The 15,908-nt window shown below is 47.1% G+C and overlaps 1 long non-coding RNA gene across 1 annotated transcript in view; it reads right to left on the bottom strand.

The window, feature by feature from the left end:
* Nucleotides 1-15,612, bottom strand: part of LOC109277975 (uncharacterized) — a 51,877-nt gene extending 36,265 nt beyond the window's left edge. The window contains exons 1-2 of the long non-coding RNA XR_008419958.1: nucleotides 15,505-15,612; nucleotides 4,299-4,382 (exon numbers count right to left, since the gene is read on the bottom strand). This is a non-coding gene — a long non-coding RNA (uncharacterized LOC109277975). The remainder of the gene's footprint in view (nucleotides 1-4,298; nucleotides 4,383-15,504) is intronic.
* Between the last annotated feature and the right edge of the window lie 296 nt (nucleotides 15,613-15,908).

The raw sequence follows: 15,908 nt of genomic DNA, 5'->3' as shown, positions 1-15,908 counted from the left end.
TGTATATACAGTACATATTTGTTGAATGAACTGTTTTTTTTTTCCTGGCTCATGCCCATCTCCTTTGTATTAGAGAAAAGGCAATAAGCAATCAAAAAAGACAAACACCTCTTCCCCTTCTGTCTGCATTAATGGAATAACCTCACACCGTCCTCTCTCACTACATCTAATTGGTCACCCAGACTTGTAGAGTCTGTCTCCAAAATGTTTCTGAAATCTTCCTTCTTTTTCTCTGTTCCTCCTCCGAGACTGTTATCCTTTTTTCACCTGACCCACAATAGCCTAACTCGGTGGTTCTCAAAGCTGGCTACAACTAGAATCACCCAGAAGATTTAAAAAATCCTGATGCCCAGGCTTACGTAGACTAATTAAATCAGAATGTCTGAGGGGTGAAGTTGGAGTACTGGTATTTCTAAAAATTTCCACAACTGATTACAGTAGGCAGTCAGATTTGAGAACTACAGATTGTTCCTCTCTCTGGTATCCAGTGCTTCCCTCCAAAAAAAACCAAAAACAAACAACAACAACAACAAAAAAAACAGAAAGAAAGAAACAAAAAAAGAAAGAAAAAAAAGAAAAAAAAAGCATCTTTTCTAAAATGTCAGGATTTTTATCTTGGAATCTAATTTAAGAGGATCTGTGAACTCCATTAAATTATACCCAAAATATTGTGTGTAGGGAGATGATTCATCCATTCTCCAGGAAGTCTGATTCCAAAAAGTTAAAGAAATATTAGCTGGAGGAAAGTTAACAGTTACTCAACACTTACTGTGTGTTCAGCACTTTACATACACGAGCTTATTAATACTCAAAACTAACCCATAAGTATGAGTATCACCTCCATTTTACAGGTGATGGTTAAGTAACTTCCCCAACGCAGCAAGCCACGGGAGTCTGGATTTCTAGCCAACTAGATCTGTTCTTTACCTCTCTGAATGGCAGGACTCATCCGGACCCAGCAGTAGGGCAAACAAGGCCCTCCTCCATCTGCCTAATCAAATGTGTCCCTCCTCCCTTTTCCACGCTCCAGCCACCCACTTCTCTCCACTCTCTGTAGAAATCAGGTAGTCTGTGCCTCTGTCCCCCACACATGCTGTGACCACTCTCTAGAATGTCCTCCCTGCACTTCCCTGCCAGGCAGAACCCTACTTATGCTTCAGGACTCAACAAAAGCATCCCCTCCAATTCTTTGAATCCTTCTCTTCCCCACCCTGCTTTCCCCGAAACCATCCGTGATGGTACCGTTAGCATCAGATGATAGAGGGTAGTGTTCTCATCTTTCCCCTGACAGCTGGAATTCTTTGAGAGAAGCACCTGTGTCTGGTTCATCTGGGGCTCCCCAACATCTCACAGCACCCTGGCCCATAGGAGGGGCTCAGTGAATATTTGTTGAAAATAATAAACTTTAATTGTATGAGGACCTGGGTTTGATCCCCAGTACCTCCACCAAATAAATAAATAATAAATAAATAAATTAATTAATTAATAAAATAATGTAAGTGTGCTTTCTACTTACTAGGGAGTACTCATGTTCTAAAGTAGGAAGAGCAGGCCTTTGTCTTGTGAGAATGACGTTTAGGATGTTCTTATGTTGCCAAGATGTCCCTACCGATCTCATAGGGTTATTGTTAAGATTAGATGAAATAATTATTTAAAAGCACTCTGCATTGTTAAACACACTATGAAAATGAAGGCCCGAGTATTAACTAACTCTCTGCTCACGTCCAGTGGCTAACGGGCCATTATGAATGTCAGGAAACGTAAATTTAACAGGCACCAGCTACATGCCTTAAAAAAGTGTCTGTCATTGCATTGGCATCTCCTGCTCTGAAACAAACAATTTCCTCACTGCTGTGGCATTCTGCACAGCTGAAAGAGCCACACCAGGAATGCTCCATTGAATTAATACTTTCTTAAAATTGGTTTTGTAAAACATGTCTCAAGTGTCTTGGGAGGTTCAGACAAAGTTGTTTTTACAGGGATGAGAAAAAAGAGAGGCATCAGGAGTGCAGCCATACATACGTCACTATTTGTTCTCCAGTATCCATTCTCCCCTTCTTCCCTAAATTTTAACTGGACATGTGGCCTTCAAGAATAAATACTACATTTCCTAGCCTGCTTTGCAACGAGGCATAGTCCCAGGTGACCACTGGGCTCTGAACACAACTGGGATCCAGATCCCAGCCCTGGGATCCGGCCACTGGGATCTGAACACAACTTCCGGGTCCCGCCCTCGAAGTGGCTGCTGGATCCCCCATGTCCTTTCTTCCTCAGCTGGAAAACCGAAGAGACGTCGCTCCATCGTTGACAAAGGCGAATCGCATAGCCCCTCAGGGAGGCAGGGTGACGTGAAAGAAGCCTGCCACCTCGACAAGGTCGAGCTGCGTCCTCAGCCGTGGGCCGCTCACCATGACACCAACGTGAGAGAGAAGTAAAGTTCTGTCTTGTCTAAGCCATTGTTACTTTGGGCCCTGCTAGCAGCCAAACGGATATCCTAACAGAGTAACTGATGAAAACCAAGTTACTTAACCTCTAGGGGCCTCAGGTTTGTCATCTGTGTGTTGTAGAAAATATAATAAGAGTAGAGACAGCAACGGTAGTAATACCTTCCTCATAGGGATAGAGCATGTAAAATGATTAGACCGATGTCTGGCACCTAGTAAGTACTTATAAGTATTAGCTATTATTAACACTGGAGCAGACTTATTGAATGCCAGTTATATACATGGCAGGATAGCCTCTGGCACAGCTGCCCTGTGCCATGTTTCATTGGCATTGAAATATCTGTGTGAGGTTACTAAACACTATTATAATTGGATTTGGTGGGTGTCAAGTTGTATCCCATGAGCATCGTACGGTGTAGTTTTGGGGAGGTTTTTTTTGTTGTGGTTTTTAATTTTTTTAAATATTTATTTTTGCGATGGAAGGAGACAGAGCGCAAGCGGGAGAGGGGCAGAGAGAAAGGGAGACACAGAGTCCAAAGCAGGCTCGAGGCTCTGAGCCATCAGCACAGAGCCCGACGCGGGGCTCAACCTCACGAACCATGAGATCATGACCCCAGACGAAGTCGGACGCTTAACCAACTGAGCCACCCAGGCGCCCCTGTTTTTTGGTTTTTGTTTTGCACAGCCTGTATACATAAATTCTAGTATGTGACTTGCTTAAGTTAAGAAAATCCAGGAGGAGCTTAAAGTTAACCATGAAAGGTACAGACTTGAGAAAATTCGATAATGGGCAGATTTGAAACCTCATTAAAACCAGGATTTGTGTTTATAATAGGAGGCTGAGAGATCACAGGGACAAACTCAACACGTTCAGGACTGATGTCACCTCCCAGGCCCTCCCCAAACTCAGTCCCCCTCCTTTATTATTACAAATTTACCCACCTGACACACTGAAAAGAACCATCTGAAATCAAATACCTCTCCCTGTCCCTAAGACCTCAGGGCTCAGCTGCTTTTGTGCGTGAAGGGAGGTGGTGCTCCTCTCAAAGGCACGCAGGTTTGCAACCTGCAAGAACTTTCTGGAAGGAAACAGTAAGACCGATAGGCTCTTCTTTTACTTTCAAAGTTAATGTAATATCCCTGCTGGCCTTGGGGTGCGGACCGAGGTGGCCTCGGGGTGCAGACCAAGGTGGCCTGAGCTGAGGCCGGCTGGCAGGAAAGAACAGCCAGCAGTGCCCCTCTGCAGGCTCAGGGTCACAGTGGGGCTCCATTTTGGAAAGCTGACCCTGGGAGCAGTGCCCAGGGCTGATCCCCTGTGGTCTCGCTGCTTAATCTCACGGGTGGGCCCAGGGAAAAATGGCTAATGGTCACTGAAAACGTGGGTCCCCTTGTCTGTGGAGCAGTCGTATCTAAGCATAACACAGGGCTTCTCTCTCCGCAGCCTGAGACTGGAGGCCTCAGGGATGTCTGCTCTTTCCAACGTGTTCAGGGTCTCGCCTGGAATGCCTGGTGCTGGCCAGCATGCATACCTCAATTACTGCAGTAGGCCCAGGAATGGACAGGGCCTGCTGCTGAGATAAGGCCTCGTCCTGCTGGATGCCTTTCTGCTTTGGGGCCCTTATACCTTTAGGTGCTGAAGAGGAGAAAGGCTTATCAGTAGACATAATGGTAGCCGGGACTGACTCCTTAAGACTGAATGAGGTCTCTTAGGATTCCTAAACTTATCCTAAGAAGGATCCCCAAGAAGGAAAGGAAATAAAAGGAGAAAAGGAAGAATGTATCATCCTCTTTTCTTGGATATACATTGAAAACTATCTCTGGAAGGATACATAAGAAGCTAGAAACAGTGGTTACCTTTTGTGGTAGAATTGAGTGGATGGAGGACAGGTGAGAGGAGCACTTCACTGTCTTCTTACACTTTCTTGGTTTTTGAAGCATCTGTGAAACGGAGTCAAAAAATAAAATAGAATACATTAAAATCAGCAAATAAAAACCAGGTCTTCAAATGATTCAGGGAGGTTGGGCAAGGGTGAGAAGAGGAAGGAGGGGAAGCAGCAGTTACAGACCCAATTCCTATGCCAGGCTGGGGCTCCCACAGGAGCCCTGTGGGACTCACCTGAATGTAAGTCCAAGATGCAAAGAAATGTGGCCTCAGTTTGGACCTCCCTCTAGTAAAATAGTTACCATTATTATCTTGCCTCTGCTACCTCTGAACTCGCTCTTAAATTTGGCCTTTCTTTACCTCTCACTTCACAACTCTGACAGGCCTCCAACTGGCTTCCATGTGCCAAGCGTCTAATCCCTCAAATCCATCCACCAAACTTTAAATTTCTTTTTGGGGGGCGCCTGGGTGGCTCAGTCGGTTAGGCGGCCGACTTCGGCTCAGGTCATGATCTTGCGGTCCGTGAGTTCTAGCCCCACATCGGGCTCTGTGCTGACAGCTCAGAACCTGGAGCCTACTTCATATTCTGTGTCTCCCTCTCTCTGACCTTCCCCTGTTCATGCTCTGTCTCTCCCTATCTCAAAAATAAATAAACGTTAAAAAAAAAATTTTTTTTTTAATTTCTTTTTGGAAATGAAAACCGGATCGTGCCCCTCCAGCTCCCCTCCGTGCTGAATGTCCTTTGCAGTTGCCCACTGAGCATATGATAACCTCTAAATTTCTTCAAACTCTCCCACTCACCCTGCTCTACCCACACGTGGCTGCTGGGAGTTTTCCGAATGGCCCATCCTGCCACGCTCTATGACTTCACCTATGCCGTTCCTTCACCCTGAAGCCCCTCTTCCTGTTTTGTCACCCCAGAAAGCTCCATTCTTCCATCAGGATTTGGCTCAAATGCCATCTTCTCTGTGATCCATGTTGGCCCCTTTTCTTGCCCCCCAACCATGACCTTTCACCCCACAATACTTTGGACACATGCCTATGAACACTGACTTCACTCTATTAGCACTATTTCCACATTTTTTTTTTACACTTTTTAAAGTGTTTATTTATTTTTGAGAGAGAGAGAAAGAGAGACAGAGCATGAGCGGGGGAGGGGCAGAGAGCGAGGGAGACACAGAATCTGAAGCAGGCCCCAGGCTTGGAGCTGTCGGCACAGAGCCCAAAGTGGGGCTCAAACTCACGAACGGTGAGATCGTGACCTGAGCTGAAGTCAGACGCTCAACCGACTGAGCCACCCATCCGCCTGCCCCCCCAATTTTTTTTTTTATTATTATTGAAGTATAGTTGACATACAATGTTATATTAGTTTCAGGTGTACAACATAGTGATTTCACAATTTTATCAATGCTCATCATGATAAGTGTGGTTACCGTCTGTCACCATACAACATTGTATATTTTTTAAAGATTTTACGTAATCTCTATACCCAATGTGCAGCTCAAACTTAAACCCTGAGGTTGAAAGTCACGTGCTCTATTGACTGAGCCAGCCAGGTGCCCCCATCACACAACATTATTACAATATTATTGACTGTATTCCCTATGCTGTACTTTTCTCTTCGTCTTTCTATTTCCAATACACAGAAAAAAACCTTGGGTTGTAAAAGGATGAACGGTTTGCTTCAAATTAAATCCTCGGGACCGGCCACAGAGAACAACTGCTAAGGTACTCTAAGGTTAAGCTTGCCTTCCAGAATTCTGTAAACTTGGCTCTGTCCCTGTCTAAATAATAATGAAGTTTAAACACTACAATTGGCTCTGTCCCTGACTAAACAATGACTGGGGTTTAAATTGTAGCCAGATAAATCTTTAGCTTACTTTTTTTTTTTTTTTTTTTAATGATTAAGTATTTGAAGGAGATGTGGCCTTATACCAAGGCACAGAGTGGTTTTATGCACTATGTGAATGCTCTGAAAGTCAGGACATGTCACATTTCTTGGTAACAGCATGGTGATACTGTAGCAACAGGTAGGGTCCAATAGCAACCACGTGTGGACAGATTCGCTTTGGGGGAAATCCAAGGAGTAGAGTAGGGGTGTTTTTAGTTCCAGTTAGAGAGCCAAGTGTAGTTTTCACATGGTACTCCTCTCTGCAGGGTAGGTGAGGTGAATGTTAATGGAATTATAAACTGCTGGATGATTAAACCCCACAGAACTTTTTACATTACACTTTTTTTGTGTGATTTTCGTTTTGTTTTGTTTTGTTTTGTTTTGTACTCCGGTAAAATTATACATAACATAATTTACCACTTTATCCATTTAATGAGCAGAGTTCAATGGCATTGAGTACATTTACAATGTTGCATAACCACTACCCATTTTCACAACTTGTGCGTTATTCGAAACAGAGACTTTGCCCCCCCCCCCCAAATTTCTCATTTACCCCCTTCCCTCCAGTTCCTGCTAACCTCCACTCTACTTTCTCTTTCTATGAATTTGCCTATTCTAGGTGCCTCATACAAGTACAACCATACAATGTTTGTCCTTTTGTGTTTGGCTTATTTTACGGAGCATGATTTTTTTTTTTTTTTAACATTTCTTTATTTTTGAGACAGAGAGAGACAGAGCATGAACCGGGGAGGGTCAGAGAGAGAGGGAGACACAGAATCTGAAACAGGCTCCAGGCTCTGAGCGGTCAGCACAGAGCCCGACGCGGGGCTCGAACTCACATACCGCGAGATCGTGACCTGAGCCGAAGTCAGACGCCCAACCGACTGAGCCACCCAGGCGCCCCCATCATGATGTTTTTAATGTTCATCCATGTTGTAGCAGGTACCAGACCATCATTCCTTTTTATGGCCGAATTTCATCGTGTGGCTATACCACACTTTGTTCCTCTTGTCACCCATCGATAGACATTTCGGTTGTTGCCACCTCTTAGCTATTGTGAATAATGCTGCGACGGACAATGGTGTACAAAGGATCTGAGGCCTTGCTTTTAATTCTTTTGGGTATATACTCAGAGGTGGAATTGCTGTATCATCTGGTAACTCTATGTTTAACTTTTAGAGGACCCGCCAAACTGTTTTCTACGGCAGCCCCCCAGTTTACGTTCCCACACACAATGCAAAAGGGTCCCGCTTTCTCCACAACCTTACCAACACTTTGTTTTGTTTTGGTTCGTTTTGTTTTGGTGAGAGCCATCCTAATGGGTTGTGTAGTTTTGATTTGCATTTCCCTGAAGACTAGAGAAGTTGAGCCGCTTTCCATGGGCTTGTTGGCCATTTGTATACCTTCTCTGGAGAAATTCCTGTTCAAGTCCTTGCCTCCTGTTTTGTTTTGTTTAAAAATTTTTTAAGGTTTATTTATTATTGAGAGAGAGGCAGAGAGAGAACGAGCAGTGGAGGGGCAGAGAGAGAGGGAGACACAGGATCTGAAGGAGGCTCCAGGCTGTGAGCCGTCAGCACAGAGCCCAACACAGGGCTTGAACTCATGAACCATGAGATGGTGACCTGAGCCGAAGTTGGACACCAACCAACTGAGACACCCAGGCGCCCCTAGTCCTTGCCTCATGTTTTAATCAGGTTTTTTTCTTGTTGAGTTGTAGAGGTTCCTTATATATTCTGGATATTAATCCCTTATCAGATGTATGATTTGTGGAGAAAATTTTAAACTCCATTCAAAAGAATGTAGCAATGTTACAACTAGTAGTCACCAAAGTCATGACGTCCAGCCTTTTGAATGCTAAAATGAAAACTCTGTTGCCAGCTGGGAGACATGATTCCTTCCAGTCAGCACCTCAGAAATGGGGGCAAGCAACCAACAGCAACAGGTGACAAGAATGAGCACCCAGTGGGGTCAAGGCGGGTAGGGAAGGATGACCAGAACTCAGAGGGTCAAGGGAAAGACCCTGGGTTGTCCCTCCCCGTGTCCCCTGCTTCCTTGGATGTTGACTGAGAAAGACTCTTCTGATTTCTTTCTAGTGCCCACCTGGGGATATCCTATCCCAACTTCTCCCCTCCCAACCCTGTTCCCCAACTGGGAACTTCACATTATTTCAGGGCAGCCTTTCATTTCATTTTGTTTCTGGGGCCTCATTCATTCAAGGCTGGCAGGCAATGTAGCTGATGATGAGATGGTTGAAAATCCCCATCTCCCCAAAATAGAGCTGCGGTTAAGAAAATAGCATCAGTTGTAGCGCCATGTTTGATATCAGTCTTTGAAGCCACTGGCTGCTTTTGAATCCTGGATCTCCTGTTTATGAGCCCTGTGATCTTGGCAAATCAATTCTCTAAGTCTCATTTTTTTCATCTGCCAAAGGGGGATAATAATAGGATCTACATCAGAAGGCTGCGGTGAGGATTAAATGAGATACTTCCTGGAATGTGCTTTGACTAGGGATGGCACGTTGTGAGGGCTTAATAAGCATTAGCTATTATTATCCTCATTCCTTCCAAGGTGCCTCTTAAGTTCTGGAATTGGCGTGTTCCCGTGAATGACCCCAGACATTGCTCCTGTTGGGATTTTCTACTCCGTGCCTTTCCCAGATGGCTGATTGCATGTTCTACAAATAGGTAGTGATGTTTCCAGTTTGTCCAGCATCATATTCAATAACATTAGAAACTGAGCCACAGTGCCCAGATCCAAAGAGGAGAAGAGTTTGTCCCAGAGGAAGATGAATCCTTCAGAGCCGCCCTGCGGAGGGCATGGACAGCGCTATGTGATATTTTCCTTGACTGCCCAAAATAGCATGGCATTCACCTGGGAATCTGATAGAATTTCAGCGTTGCAGCCAAGAGCCAGATATGGCGGCAGCGGCCCAACCATGGAACGCCCAGGAAGAGATGCATGAATGAACACCTGGCTCAGACCAAAAGCACTATGGCGGAGCAGCTAAGAATGTGAGCACCAGAGTCAGGAGGCCCAGATCCCTACCCTGGTTCTGCTACTCACCAGCTGTGTGACATGGGCAAGGAGCTTAACCTCTCTGGGCCTCAACTATTATCACCTGTAAAGTGGAGACAATGGCACTGCCCACCTCATGCTATTTTGTGAGGATGAATAGTTAATACGTGTATCGGGCTGAGAACAGTGCCTGGCGTAGGGTAAGCCTTCTCTTAGAAATACATGTCATGCTCTGGATTCATCAACCACGGAACACACAGTGATGGAAGAGAAATGTACCTATCAAAGAGAGACAGATGGAGAGCATGACCCCGGGTCCACCAAGCAGCACGTCGGGACGCGTGGTGAGTGAGAAGATAACGTGGCAGCATGCTTTGATGTTGGCACTTACCGGAGTGGCCGCCCTCGCTATCACACAGAGACACCTGCAGCCAGCGGGGTGGGAATAGGAAGCGGAGGTGGAGAAGGATAAAGAAGCTTCACTGGGGCTTCTTGGGAATGGGTATTGGGAGGTACCCAGGCGAGGGGCACTCATTCCATTCAAAATCTCTCGGAAGAAGACCAGTTTATACTTGCATCTGACTTCAGCAACATCGGCTTCGTTATGTTTTGCCACCAGCCTTTCCCTGCAAGATTACATTAAGATAAATTGTAAAAAAAACCAAAAAACAAAAAACACCCATCTGTGGCTCTCTACACTCCTGCGATGCCCAAATGAGTATCAGGGAGCGGCCGAGGGTGCTTCCAAACAGGCGTGAGGCGGCTGCCGTTTGCGTCCCTGCCTGGTGTCCCAGAAACACCTCCACCCGCCCTGTGTTTTCCCAGTGGTAAACTGCCAGTTCTCAGGTTTCAAACCCCTTTGCGTTTGGCATGTTGGCAATGGTTCCCTTCCTGGCTCAACTGGCCTTTCTGGCACCCGCTCTTGTTAAATTCATCAGCTGGAAGCAGCCGTGCAGCCTGATGCCGAAAAGTGCCGAATCGGGACAGTTCGAACCTGCTCTCGGTCACTGGCTGTGAGTTTAGGCCAATCGCTCCCTCTCTTAGAGCTTTAGTTTCCGTCTCATCACGATGGGGATCACCTGCACCTTCCAGGGCTGTTGGGAGGATTACAGGAGATAAAGGAGCCCTTGCATACCTGGCAGAGCTGGGGTGAGATAACTGGGAGCTATTATTAGCCAGCATAGGCTAGCACAGCCAGGCCCTGCAGCTGCTCTTCTGAATCCCTAGCCCTGCTCCCTCCTTCCTCCTGGACTCCAGGTTTTAGGAGTGGGATAATTACTAAGCGCCGAAATCCGGGTGGGTGCAGGTACATCTAAAATTACAAACAAACACATTTCACAAATAAAATTACAAACCAGCTCGTGACAAACTGTTCCAGCTGTCCAGATTGTAGGGCACCATTTGCCCCAGGCAGCTAACTGTTGCTGTTTTGTGAAGTCGTTTGAACCAGGGGGGAAGGGGGGGTGGGAGTGAGGACAGCGTGGCAGGGTCCTAGATGCCAGGCTCTGCTATTGGCTGATCTGGGGGGAAAAAAAGACTCTCATGGAACCCACCCACGGGAAGGGGGAAGTCAGTGCCTCTCTGTTCTCTGTGTTCTAACTGAATTACTCTCGAGGGCTGGGGACAATTGAGCCAGAAGCAGGCGGTACTAGGATTTGTCTTTGGCACCAGGGTAACCAGACTCTCAACTGTTCATCATACCCACTCTTGCAAAACAAAACAAACAACAACAAACCCAGGTGCCTTTCGCCAATATTAAGCAGAATGGTGTCCTCTGAAGTGAGTTCACAGAGACAGTTACTACAACGGGGCCGGCCGGCTGGGTATTTGACGACCTTTCACAGGACTGGAATGAGCTCGAGTCTTCCAGACAGAAACAAAACAAAGAGATCTTGGGTCCTTTAACTCATAGGAAAACAGTCTTTATCTCTTTGAGGTCAGCCTCCTCCCTCCTTGTCTAGTTATATTAATATCAAATGAAGGACACAAAAGGGTCAAACATGCCCCTGCTTATCTCTTAGCCAAATCCAGCCTTTCCTTGCTGAGGGCAAGCTTTTAAGACAGGCCAGTTTCAGGCGACCCAGACCCTCTCGGAGTTCCCGGGGGCTGCTGCCTTTGGGGCCCAAAGGCCCCCTGAGGTCCTTCCTCCCATCAGGCAGTATGGAGTTCCAACCTCCCTGCTTCATGAAAGTCGGAGGTAACGTGGCCATAAGGACTCAGCAGTACTCCTCTGTTGCTTTGTGCAACCCAAACGAAGCTTTCTGTTGAGCGAAAGGGAAAGGGGGGGATCTAGGAAGACACAAAATTCCCTGTGGCATTTCTAAGTGGGCCTGTAATTATACATACACAGATATGTTATCTGCTCTAAAAACAAAACTCGTGATGGGGTGGGGGGTGGTCGTAGACTAACCTTCCCTGAAAAATCTCCTAAGACAATCTTGGCTATGGGTTTTTCTCTTCCTCTCCCTCTCCCCTCATCTTTCCTAGCTCCTTCTCCTTTGTTCCCCTCCGTGGACGTTTCTGGAGGAAGGCAAACCAGCACCATCCATCCCCTGCAGAGCATAAAAATGGAAGTAGAGATGGTCGGAAAGGCAAACCCAGCCACAGCTTCCAAGCTTGCACAGTATCCTCTAGCAACCAGAGCAGTCCCGGGACGGCTGGAGAAGTCTTGAGTCACTGGCTTGTGGACTCTTCTCTTGTCCTTAATCCTCAAGCCCGCCAAATCTCTGCAGGTCTCTTGGGGTGATCTCAGAAGCGGCCCACTGGTCCCAGCACCTGAGTGTCCTGGAGTGCAGCTCCTTACTGACCAGACGATGGGGCATATGAGCCCCAGAGGACTGGAAAAGGAATCCAAAATCGAAAAAAGAACCCCAGCGTCTCCCCATCTACAAGCTCCTATGTTCCTTCTTTATGAGGAGAGCGAGCGGGAACTTCTCCACAAAAAAGGGCTGGGCTTGGGGGGCCTGGGTGGCTCAGTCGGTTGAGCAACAGACTTCAGCTCGGGTCATGATCTCACAGCTTGTGAGTTCGAGCCCCGCGTCGGGCTCTGTGCTGACAGCTCGGAGCCTGGAGCCTGCTTCGGATTCTGTGTCTCTCCCTCTCTCTCTGCCCCTAACCCACTCGTATTCTGTCTCTGTCTCTCTCAAAAATAGTAAACATTTAAGAAAAACAAAAGGGCTGGGCTGCACGAGGGGCTGCCTACCTCAAGAGGAGACCAAGAATCTCTTTGGTATGCAGGGAAGCAAGACCTGGAGTTTCCCTGGGGCTTCTCTCGGGCCACTCAGTCTTACCTCAGCTTTGGAATTGGAGAGAGGCACCAGGATGGTGGGAACCCCACCTCCACCCCTGCCTCTATATATCTGCCCCTGCCCCCGGAGGGAAAAGCTTTCCTTCCCTTATATATGGGAGCCTTGGATACAAGTAGCTTCAGTTGATCACTTTTCTTTGTTTTTCTGTGTGTGCATGGGAGCCACAAAAAACAAAAACAAAACAGGAGGGTTGTTGTTATCGCTATGGAGATTTTTTTTTTTTTTTTTTTTTTTTAGCAGTTAAACAAAGTTACAGAAGAACCTCTAAACTTCGGTGCAGAGGACTAAACATAACCTTCAATCCTTGAAGGATTCCTGGAACACTGTTTAGGTGAGTAGAGAATCCCCACTTATCCACAGGGTTTTGATCTTTGCTGCCCGGCCCCTCCACACATGCCAAACAGACAACGTGTCCAAACCCCAGAAGCTCCAACTCTCGTGAAGTTCAATCAGAAAGTCATCTGAAGGAGACTGAGAAGAAACAGAGCGACAAGGCCGCAGAGGGGCTGTGACAAATCACACCAACAGTAGCTCACACCGCCCCCGTGCTGTAAACGGATTACCCCACTCGAATATCACAACACCCTAGGGAGGAGGCATCACGTTCCTCCCCATTTTACAACTCCTGAGCCAGCGTAGAAGACAGTGGCCCAACACGCCGTTGCTTGAGTCACGTGGCTAGGTTCAACTCCTGATTCCATCACCATCTGGCCCTGTGACCTTAAGCAGAGTCCCTAAGTATCCCGTGCCTCAGTGTCCTCATCTGTAAAATGGGGACAGTAATAGTACCTAGAGTAGCTGCGAAGAGTGAGAAAAGAGACACAAAGTGATTAGAGCAGTGCCGAGCACACAGTAAATCACGCGTTATCACTGTGACCTCATTCACCCAGCTGGGAGGCTATGGAGCCAGATTAGATCTGAGGATTAGATCCAAGTTATCTGGCCGCCCAGGTCTCTGGCTCCAGGTTGGGCAGGGAGCTTCTAGGAAACTAGAAGCAAGGAGCTGCTGACAAAGCCCTGGGGGCATGGCCTTGCCTCTCCCGCTCACCCAGGTCTGGGTTTTCTCTTTCACACGAAGGCCAAGCTGCAGCTCAAACACCCTTGGACACGTTCAGCAGCGGTGAATCACAAACACACAGACCAGGCCCGTGAGATCCCTTCTGTCCCTGCCATGGCCAGTTTGTGATGCAAAACCCTGCCCCAAGCACCGATTCTGGGCGGCCTTTGCTGTACCTTTCAGGCCTGATGTCCTGCCAAGCGCTGTGCTTGAGGCGGCCACATTCTCCAGTCTGGCCTCTTGGGCACCACTCTTTTCCACGAACTATTCAATGAGCTCTTTCTTCAGCCCAGCCATGCATCAGTGAGGGCCGACGTGGCTTTGGCTCACTACCGCCAATCAGAGTGATTGCTGGATTCCAATTACCAGTTGTGGTGGCGGCAAGGGAGGCTCTCCCTGCTGGGGGCTGCTCTTTCTCGGGTATTCCCCTGGCTGGTGCTCTCATCCTGGTAACTATTCCTGAGGGGCTTCTGTGATTGTTGCTAAGGCAATCACTCCCTACCCCACACCCACTGTCAGGCAGGGCCTCCCCGAGCTCAGAGAAATAGACCCAACACTCAGGCCCATGTCATTGCTTAGTGGAAAGGCTCAAGGGACATCTAGTATCCCCAAGTATCCTCCCCACTAATCAACCATCCAGCCAAAGATAGACTTACATCTCTTCATTATAAGTATTCCTTTAGGTTGTATTTAACCTAAGCCTGTGTTCCAGGTTGCCACCTAGTTTATACCTGTTATCCTAATAATTGTTAATAGGGTCCCTTTCATTCTCAAAAGTGTCTCGGTTTGGGCATGAACTATCTGGTCCTCCTAGTTTTAGTACACTTTCTCTCTGGGGGACTCCCGTTGAGATGTGCATGGTCCCTAGGCACTTGCATGTGCCAGTCCAAGGTACAGAAAAGTCCTTATGGGACTTTGAGATATTGTTCTAGGTTTGTTCTATTGGTGGGGGCCAACAAGGGCAGGGGGAAAGGGGGTGAAAGAGGGGAGAGACTTCAGATCAACTAGGCTTAAGAAAAGACTTAGGCTTCTATCTTTACCTTCCCTGACAACCCCAGTCTGGTCAGGTGCTATCTTCTGTGTTTTCCGACCTTCCCTGGGTGAACTCCAGGATAGCAATTGTCTTCATCCACAAGATTCTCCACCGGACCATAAGTTTCCCAAGGGCAAGGACTACATGTTACTCAGCTTTCTATCCCCAGCGTCTAATCTCATGTTTGGCACATAGTAAGCATTCATTAAAAATTTTCCCTGAATGAATAAATGAATCTGAGACTCAACGTCTTCATCTGTAAAAGGGAAAGCCTAGCCTTTCAAGACGGTTGTGAGGCATAGAGGTATTTGTGTACACTGTTTAACACATGCCCAGCTACTAGAGACTTTCATTAAATAATAACTTGTTTGCTATCATTAGTATTAGTCATGCAATCAACCTCAAAGCAGCCCCACTAAAACCAAGCTGGAAGACTGGGACTGCACCTCCCAGAGAGCTGCCATCTCATAGTGATGACTTTTCCCCCTAGAGGGAAGTTCAGTGTCAGTTGGGTTCTCGTACAAGGACTTCTTGGCACAGAAGGGGAAACATACAAGGTGATTTGTTCCACACTCACTTAGGGTCACCCGTTCTTAGAAAATAAGGCAAATAAGTCAAATGGGTAGGGGAAGCACTGGGTGTTTGGGATGGGTCTGTAACATTGCTGGTTGCAGAAAGTGTGGGTGAGGTGCAGAGGGTGCAGAGCAAATATGAAAAATGGGGAAGGTGTTCCAAGGACATCTGCTTTGCAGTATGGTGCAGGACCAGCATGTCAGCTCCATTCCCTGTTTCATTCTCAGAAAGTCCTAGGAGATGGGATTTTATTACCCCATTTTCACTTGAGAACACTGAGAGGAGTGGTTAGATAGCTTACCTGGGGTTCAACAGCCGCTGAGAAGCAGCACTGAACACTGGGATTCACCCCAGGTCTGCCTGGGCCAGAGCCTACATGCATTCTTCCCAGTTTGCTGTCTTTCCCAAGGTGGTCCTAGGGTAAGGAAAGCAAGAAAGATCTGAGATGAGGTAACCTAATTTCCATGTCCTGACCCAACTTACAGGAGGTGGGACAGCGTGGGGCTTATTCCTAGCATGGGGTCTGGCCTATGGCAAGCTCTTGGCAGACATCAAATGGAGCCAATGAGAACTGAGTTCAGGTGAGTCTTGCCAGACCATGGCAGTAGGGGAGAAGGAGGTACCGTCTGCATCATTCCCAAATGCTCTTTGCTTCACCCACAGGGTTGTGAATTAGGAACCCAGAGACAAATGTAATTATATATT

The sequence above is a fragment of the Panthera pardus genome, unplaced genomic scaffold (assembly GCF_024362965.1).
Source record: "Panthera pardus isolate Hobbes unplaced genomic scaffold, ASM2436296v1 HiC_scaffold_7, whole genome shotgun sequence".
NCBI lineage: Eukaryota > Metazoa > Chordata > Mammalia > Carnivora > Felidae > Panthera > Panthera pardus.
Note: the sequence above shows the minus strand (reverse complement) of the source record. Positions and strands in the feature narration are given on the sequence as shown.